This window comes from Sodiomyces alcalophilus, assembly GCF_042370955.1.
Source record: "Sodiomyces alcalophilus JCM 7366 unplaced genomic scaffold ACRALscaffold_10, whole genome shotgun sequence".
NCBI classification, from domain to species: Eukaryota; Fungi; Ascomycota; class Sordariomycetes; order Glomerellales; family Plectosphaerellaceae; genus Sodiomyces; species Sodiomyces alcalophilus.
In genome coordinates, this window is record NW_027263541.1 from 162,404 (window position 1) to 171,932 (window position 9,529).

Consider the following 9,529-nt stretch of genomic DNA (forward strand, 5'->3'; position numbering starts at 1 on the left):
AATCCTTAGCGTCTTTTTTCTTTAAGCGGTATCTTCTAGTAAGGTATCCTTTCTTTCTATAGTTATAGCACTCTCTTATCTCTTTCTTTTTAGTCTATATTCGATTAACTCCTCCTATTTTTATATTACTATTATAATTATAAGCGTAACTATTATTATTATTATTATATAGCGCTTAGCCGAACCATGGCCTTATAGCAAGGGCTTTAAGTCTCTAAGCGATGCTTTATACTTCGGTTACCTAAGCGTAGTAGTTATTTGGTAGTTTCGCGGTGATAAGGGCGGCGCGGAGGCGATTACTAAGAGCTCCCTTTAGGAATATAATCTTTATAGTATTATCCTATTAACCTCCCCCGGCGATAATAAGCTATTATTTAAAACCGGGTATAAAGCTTCTAAACGCTTAGTCTTTACGCTAGCATAACGTTCTTAGGGTGTTAGGCGCGCGGGGTTATTTATTAATATCTTTATATATACGGTTAAGGTAATTAAGGAAGTCTTCGGGGTCGTATTAATTATTAGTTCCGCCTATAGCCTAGAAGGAGGCGATAACGCGGCGGGGAGCTTTATCTAAGTAGGCGTTAATAAAATACCACTTCTCGCGAGCGTTCTAAAAAAGATATTAATCGAGTAGGAGCTTTTCGCGAATCTCGGACGACTAGCTTATATACTCGGAGTATTTACTGTTAAACTTCTAGGGTAATAGAAGCGCTTTAGTCCTAAGGTTCGGAATAGGCGTTATATCGGGTATAGGCGTAGTAATAGGCGGCTAAGGGCCCTATATAGTCTTTTCTAATAGTATAGCGAGATAAGGCGTGGTTATACGTTATTAGTTTTATATCGCCTATAATAGCTAGTTAATAGCGTTCTATTATTCTTAGATCTAGGTAGTTAAGGTCGCGACTTAAGTCTATAAAGGGTTAATAATCTCCCTCCTCTACTCTATAGCCTCGGGCGACTCGCCCGCTAGGCGTGACGGAGCGCCGGGAGGTGGATCGAAGTGATAGTCTATCTTTATTAGCGTAGCGTGTGGGTTTCGCTTAGCTTTAGATATATAAGCGGCTAGTCACGAGTTATTTATAGAGTAAGGCCGAATAATTAAATTATCTAAAGCTAAGGAGAAAAGAAGGAAAGGGGAAAACTCTATAGGTGCCTATAACCTAAATATAATATCGCGGCGACCCACTAGGAGTATACTATGATTAGTCGGAAGATCCGGTGCTTTACCGGATTATCTCCACGGGGTTAGCCCGTAACAGGTTTACTTTATAATATTATCCCCTAGCTACCTATCTTTTTCTAGGGTGGTAAGTCCTAGAAGTATAGTCCTAAGATACTATACTTCGTATAGATCTTATACCTAGATATCTCCGATTAAAAGGCTAGCGACGCTATTTTAAAGGGTGGACTTATCCGTTATATAATTACGGGTAGTGGATATAAGGCAATTAACTTACTAATTAAGCACGTTAATGCCTTATATACGCTCGATATTAAATATAATAAGAACTCTACTCACGATATTTTATCTACCTTTAAAAGATTAGCCCTAAATAGTAACTATATCGCTATTATCTATAAGGCTATTAAGAGCTTCCTTAGTACTAAACAGAAAGGCACTTACACGCATAGACAGGCTGCCTATTAGATTATAGAGTACGCTTATAAGCTGTATAATAATAGAGCTACTCGTCCTTAATACTATAATAGGCCTGCCTTTAATACGCCTAATATATACGAGCTTAGCTAAGAGGCTCTTCTTAAGCGTATAGACGAGTTTAACGATAGCGTTAAGAAGCCACTTAACCTTAGTAAACAGGCCGGCGTCCCTAGAACGGTTAGAGAGGAAGACGTGATTAACTATTAAAAGGAGGGTGATCGTTTATTTATAGATAAGGAATATAACTTTTAGGCTAGAGGCTTTAACTAGGACGATTAGAGGGGCAATTATAGTAATAATTACCCTTAAGTAATCGTCGATTTATAGTCGTATAATATTATATAGTAATGCCTTTAATTATTAAAGAAAGGCGAAGCCGTCACTATGCAGAACGGCTTAGGCAGTATGATCTCGGATAAGTCTTCGACAACAGGAGTGCTTAAGACCACGAAGTGCACATAACCAAAACAACACACATAATAAGGAGACCTTTAGAAAAGGTTCCTAGGAGTACGCGCTACTCTAATCAGGGCAACATAGCTTAAACGAAGTGAATATAATAAACGTGGCAAAACTTAGGGTTAAAAGGATAATAATTATATGGGATAGATAAGCATCCTCTATATCTAGGTGGCGTCGCCACGTATATATAATATATAAGATAAATAAAAAAGATACGCGCGTCCTATAACGTTACGTGATATCCTAACGATATAGCACTAGGTCTCCGATCCACCCCTCTATAATCGGCCCTAGTTATCTTGCTCACGTCCTCGTGGCTATAATAACTCTAAATATAATTAGGTTACCCTAATTAAGCTAAGTATAATCTAATAAAACTATTCTAAAACTCACTTACGCTTACGGAGAGTCCGTCCGCTAACTATATAGTCCTCCTTCTTAGTATAAGCTCTCTTTATAGTAGTCGTAACTATATCCTTATCCCACTTAATTCTAGTATTATATCGTAGCTATCCTTCCTAAGGAATCGCGCGTAAAGGCGGTATATATAAGGAACTATTAACGGCGGTATTATAAAGTATTATACGGTAAACACTGTTATATAAGTGAACCTAGTTATCCCGGGAGAATAAGCTAGGCCTAATCAGGCTAACGCGAGAGTCTATAAGGCGAGGATTATATAGTCTATAAAATAGGTAACTACGAGATATCTCGATACCCTTATCTTACTCCTCTATATCCTTAATCCATTTACCCTGGATATTAATCTTCCTAGGCTATACTAAGACTTTTTTTAGCGATATCTAAATAACCTTATAACTATTTAAGTTAATACTAGCGAACTTAAAAGGTTTAGAGGACTTAGGAGTCTTCTTAGGACTCTTCGTGACCTTAGTAACCTTCTTAGGCGTAACCGGTACCAAAGGCTTCTTAGAGATATTCTTAGGCGTCTTAGGACGCACCGGAATATTAGTATCTTTCTTAGGAGTGCTCCTAAATAACGCCTAAGTCTTCTTCTTAGCCTAATTAAAGGAACCAGGGATAGCGGGCTTAGACTTAATAATAGGTTTATTAATAGGGGTGAAACCTATACTCTTAGGAGGAGGTGGCTAAGGGGATTAAGGAATCACCGGGACCGCTAGTATCTTTTAATAACTAAAACCGAGGATCGCTTTAATATAAGATAGCCACTCTTCTTTAATATAACGAGTATAAGCTACGCTATTATTCCTATAGTAACGTCCTTATACGAACCGGTGAATCTTAGAGCTTTAAGGGAATAAGTAGCCCTCTTAAATAACCGCTTATATCTACTCGATAATAAAGAGGCCGTATAAGTAATTATTAGTCTAATAAGGGCCAGGAATAATATAGAAACGGCGTGTGAGACTAGAGACGGCCTTATTAGGTGTATTAATGCTGCGTAGCTAACCTATAGCGTACTTAAATAATCGTAAAAGGCGATCTTCGGTATTACTAGTATTCTAAATACTATTATACCCGTATATACACTATATCTCTTAATCTATAATCAGACTAACAAAATGGTTATCGAAGTGGTAAATAATAGGGACGAAACGGCTCCTCTTAATACGGTTAATTTCCCTAAGTGGTTAAGGGGAGTAGACTATAGTACGGCTATTTAGCTCTTAGTAAGGCGTAACACTAATCCAGGCTATAGGACGGGTATCCCCTTATCTACGCTTAAATATAGCACGTATTATATCTTCTAAACTACCTCTTTTAAGCCACCTCTTATTTATTAGGTTATAATAAGTCCTAAAAGAAGACTGCATTACCGGGTAAATATCTCCTAGTCTCTCGCTAAACGTGCTTATTATAGGAATATAAGGTAGTATTATATTAACCGTGGCAGCGTTAAGTTCGCTATCCACCACGTTCTTAAGAAGACGTTGGATTATACGTATATTATCTTTAGGCTATTAGGGGAAACCTATAAAGGGGGCGGCGTTATCGGGGACGTTAAATAGACGATACGGTAATCCTTGTATAGGGAATACCTATCGGCTATTATTAGGGTTATTAATACGGCGGGGGCGTATGGTCTTATTAATAGTGACGCGGGTAGTAGGGATAATATTAGCGGTAAGGACAGGACCGGCGGGAGCCGGCTCCTAGTAGTTAATAAGGGATACAGATATTCTTAATATCTTTATTAGCCTAATCACGGTAACGTATAGGTAGAGGACGTAAGGGAAATATATAAGGGTAGCGGAGTAATAAATAATAAAGAAATAGCTATCGGGGTAAGTTAGAAAAACGAACTTAACGATATAGGAAAAAAAAGGAAAAGAGGGAAAACGGGTTAGCTAGAGGTGGTGATAGGGGATATATATCCTTTATCGATATCTAATATTTCTAGGCAGTGCCTCCCTTATAAGACTAGCTTTAACTAGGATTTCTATTACGGCTATTAGTTAAATAGGGTCGTGATTATTAAAGAAAGGGTAATCCTAATACTATTTATGGTTTTCGGATAAAGGTAACTTAGTGAATTAGGCGCGGGATCTAAATACGGAAGTCGGCTTACCGTGTAACCGATCTAATTAGACGAAAAGATTAGATAGTACCTTTTTTATTATACCTATAATCGCGATTATATAATAAAGCGATATAAGGAAGGTAATCGTGAATCACGCTTAAAGCCTAATCTTTTTAGTAACTTAAAATAGGCTGTTTATTTAACTACGCCTCCTTAAGTCACTAAGCTATAAATCGCTAGGCCACGTTACTTATCGTTAAGGGATATAAGGTGGAGGGCTGCTAGCCAGAGGCGTATCTTTTCGGGCTCTACGTCTTTATATTATCTTATAACTTAACGTCGCGTTTTCCTACTAACTTCTTATTATTAATAATAATAAGATTATCGATATATCCGCTAAAGCTCTAATCACGGGGCTTAATAACCTTAGCTTTTATAAACGTAAGAAAGCCGTGGCTTATTAGGAGTCGGTCCGTCCTATACCGTGCTTCTAGTCTAAGACACGACTTATCGCAGGTACGGTTAATAAGTATAATATTTTTACGACGGTTTAAGATATAGTGGTGAGTTCTCTTTACGCTTTTAGTCGTGTTACCCTGATTAGGGTAAGCTAATATTATAGATACAGGCAAACTCGCACTTTATTTAGTACAAAGTGGCCAGCAAGGGTGGCGCTTCGTACATCGAACTGGATTTCGTGGGCCAAGTTATCCAAGGTGACTCCAAGGCTACTATCGCAGGCCGGGTATAGGATAGCCTACTAAATCTTACTAATAAAGACATAGAATAGGAGCTATTTAAGAAGGTAAGGTCTAATAATAGTTCTTCTCTGTTTTATCGCCGTGTATTCGTGGCTAAGGACCTCGCTAGTCCCTAGAAGGAGTATATTATAAAGACGGTAACCCGAGCTTATACGGTTAGAGCCCTAATTATCTAAGGGTTCGGGGTTATTAATAAGGTGCCATACTAGTATTATAAGGAGCGGTGGTCGGCTATAAGTAATCGGGTTAATAATAAGATCACTTATCCTTTTTTTAAGTGCGTATCGCTCTAGCGTAATAATCGATTTCCGGACTACGCTAACTACTATTTTTATAAGATAGCTTATACGTATCGTGATAATAAGCTCCAAAAGCAGTTCTATTAGTCTAATTAGGAGGTCTTATAGCCAGATAGTAACTATACAGGTATTAGTTACTCTGATCTATATACTAAGGACTCACTAATACTACTATAATCCGTTTACGACGATAAGATACGTCCGCGGCTATCGCCTTAATACGGCGTCTTTATAGTAAGCACTATTACTCTATACTATAAAAGTGCTCGGCAGATACGCGACGTTTATAAAGGAAGGGGTCTTAAACCGTGGGACTATATAATAGTATAGGTCCCTATATTAGCGTATAAATATAAGGACGATCTCGAGAAGTTCTATTATACTATTCAGAATAACCCGATAAAGAGGGATTAAGAAAAGACAGTAGAGTGGTATTATATTCCCTTTATCTCTAGGGCTTAGGTTTAGCGGTATAAGTCGGAAGTATACGGCCCTAGTAATAGCGACTATAAGAGTAAGCCGGAGTAAGATATAGATAGGTGTTTCGGGTAGTGATTACTATAATCAGGGTAACCTTAGTGTGATTAGGATATTTTTATTTCGGTGCGCGGCGTAAACAGGTAAAGGAAAAATAGATAAATAATAAATATATTTAGTAGATATATCTTTACGGTGTCTACTTAGTTAGTGCGTGTAAATAGAAAATAGTGATAGTAAAATATAAATAAAAGGAACTAATAAATAAAATAATAAGTGGAAGGGCGTGGAATAGGGTAATTAGGGTAATAAAGGGTAAACGGGAAAAAAATAGGAAAAAGAGCAAGTAAAGGAGTCCTAAAGGTGGTATTTTCGTTTTAGGGGGGTGGTAGTTAGTTTTCGACGATAAGCAGATAGCGGTGCCTTATATATCCTCGGCCCTAATACTATATATAAGACTCCTATTAAGTATAGTATTACCACGATTAGGTTAACTAGGTAGGAAGTAATAGTAGGGGATAAAATATAGGGTCCTAGTATAGTCCTTATACTCACTTAGGTTAAAGTCAGGATCTCTAGGGATATAGACTTCGACTCTTCCCGACTATATCGCTTTCCGGAGCTCCGCTTCTAACCTCTTATAATACTCGCCTAGTATATCTCGGAGTCTTACTAACCGTCGCAGGAGTGCGTTAACGGTCTAATCAGGGGAACCTGCGTTATCTTAACGCTCGTTATCCTCGGCCCTAGCATCTTTATTAGTGGATTCACCTAGGAGGAGGGGTGCTTTAACCAGCTCTTTATTAATAGGGACGCCGCGGGCAGGATATATAATTATTAGTTCCCTAGCATAGTCCCTTTCTAGTATCGTCTAGTCCTCCGGCTCCTAGTGTCCGTCTTTGTCCTGGATGAATTTCTTAAGGCGGTTAGCGGTAAAAGTAACGCCCTAGAGCGGTAGTCTAGCTTCTTATCGCGGCTTATATCGATAGCCAGCTTAGTATCGTGCACGAGGACAAGGTCTCCGACTCGGAGTCTTTGCTTACGCAGGGTCCTGACTCTTAAACGGTTAATAGAGTCCGTCTTCTACTGCCGTTGCTTATTAACTATATCGGTAGTAGTCCTCCGGTCGGCTTCTAACTAGGCGAAGGCCCTTAGGCGTAGTAATATCTCTTTCTCGGGGGTCTTAACGCGGCCCTAGTTAAGCACTCTCTAAGTAAGGTAAGTCGTCTTAATAGGCGTGATGGCCTCGTAACTATAAAGGAGGTAAAAGGGGGTCCTCCCGGTAAATACTCGGATAGTCGTGCGGTCTACGAAAAGGATTATAGGCAGGATTTTATATAACGTACCGCGGTAAATCTTCTGCTAGATAGTAAGCGCGTAGGCGATAGGCTTATACCCTACCTCGTTTAGGCTATTAGCGCGGGGGTAGTAGGCAGAGATAACCTTACGCTTTATTAGGTACGCCCGATTTAGCTTAATCACGCTACCCTTATTCTTAGGTCCTCCGTCCACGATAATATACTAGTATAGCCTATACCGGTAGATAACGTCTTCCTATAGGAATATCGCGACGGCTCGCGACGTGTTCTTTTGTAGTAGACGGGCTTTAACCTATCCCGTGAATATATATCGAGCCTCTACTAAATAGTAGCCACTAAGATACTGGATATCGAGACTTACCTATATAAAGGGGAGGGCTTATTAAGGCAGTTAAGTGGCGATTAGGGGATCCTTGTATGCTTTGCCTCGGCGGCTCTAATACTCGGCGTATGCTTTAATAACCTCCTTAGTCTGCTTATAGATACCGTCCTAGGTATATAAGGGGGTAAGCTTCTGGTACGTCCTGTCCCTTATATAATGGCCTGACTCGTCGTGGGCTTTCCTAATCAGGGTAACCTAAGTCTCTTTATCGTTAATCCACCTCTTAGGAGTCGAATCTTTCTTAGTGACTCTTATCTATAGCAGGCCGTCCTTTACGAAAACACGGGTAGATCGATCTTTAACGCGGCGGGCGTTACGAGGGTCTATCCTAGAGGGTATCTATAGGCTTGTTAAATATAAGGCCACTTATCGAGAGAACTGGCTCTAGGTGATATCCGGGTTTAAAACGTTTTCGGCTAGGGTAGGGTTATTAAACCTCTTATCCGTATCTACGAGGAAGATTCGGCCGTTAATAAAGTCGTTAATATCTCCCTTTATAGCGTTATTAGCCTGATTAGACGGAGTGGCAGGTATCCTCGAAAGTCTATCGGCTATAGTATTCTTAGTTCCTTTTATATACTTAACCTCGAAGTCGAAGAGTCGGATCTAGGTAATCCATTAAGTGATAAGTGCGCTAGGTAGGTCCGTGGTAGAGCCGCTAAGCTAGGATACTAAGGCTTAAGTATCTGTTTTTAGTATAAAACGGACTTTATAGAGATAGTTACGGAGTCGGCGAAGCACCTTTAATACTCCCCTTAGCTTTAGCTTACTGGTATCGTAGACCTTCTTTGCCGGGTTCTATTTACCGTTTTCGTACCGGGTAATAGCTTTTTTCCCGTCGATATACTAGCCTAAGATCCCGCCCTAGCCCTCGATATATACGTCGACGATAACGTAGATAATACTAGCCCCTTTACCGTACTCGATAATAATCAGGACCGGTATAGAGGTTAGGGTAACCTTAAGAGTATTTATAGCGTACTGCTAAGGTTCGCTTTATAGGAAGGTGGAATTCTTTTTTAGTAGGTCTATTAATAGCCCCACGATAATAGCGAAGCGGTAGATCCAGATACGGTAGAAGGTGGCGAGACCTAGAAAAGAATGGACTTCGGAAATAGTCCGGCACTTCTACTACTTAGTTAACTTAGCTATTTTAGCCTATTTAGGGGAACGGCTATCGGTTCCGTATACGTAGCCTATAATAGTGGCTGCTTTCTAATACTATTAGCTTTTAGCGCTAGCTATAATGCCTTTAGCGAGCTCTATATTAAGAAGGACTCTGTCGATATTATTAATATACTTAGCTATATAACGGCGAATTCCGGGTTTAATCAGGGTATTATCGTAGGTAGTAGTCGGCCCTTTAACCGCGATGTCGTTAATAAAGGGTCGATAGCACTAGGGAATAAGGTTATAGAGGATACGGGTTATAGTATATATAAACTAGGCCACTAAGTTAGTCGCCCCTTATAAAAGGGTATATATCCTAAAGAGTCCTAAAACCGTGGCGAAGGTCGTTAAGTCCCTCGATTCCTTATTAAGGGTAACCTAATTATAGCCGGAGAAGAAATCTAGAAGGGAAACTATTTTGTATATACCGAAGTCCTCGGAAAACTCGTCGGCCCTAGGCGGAATAAAGGCATTATATAGGGTAATAGCATTAATC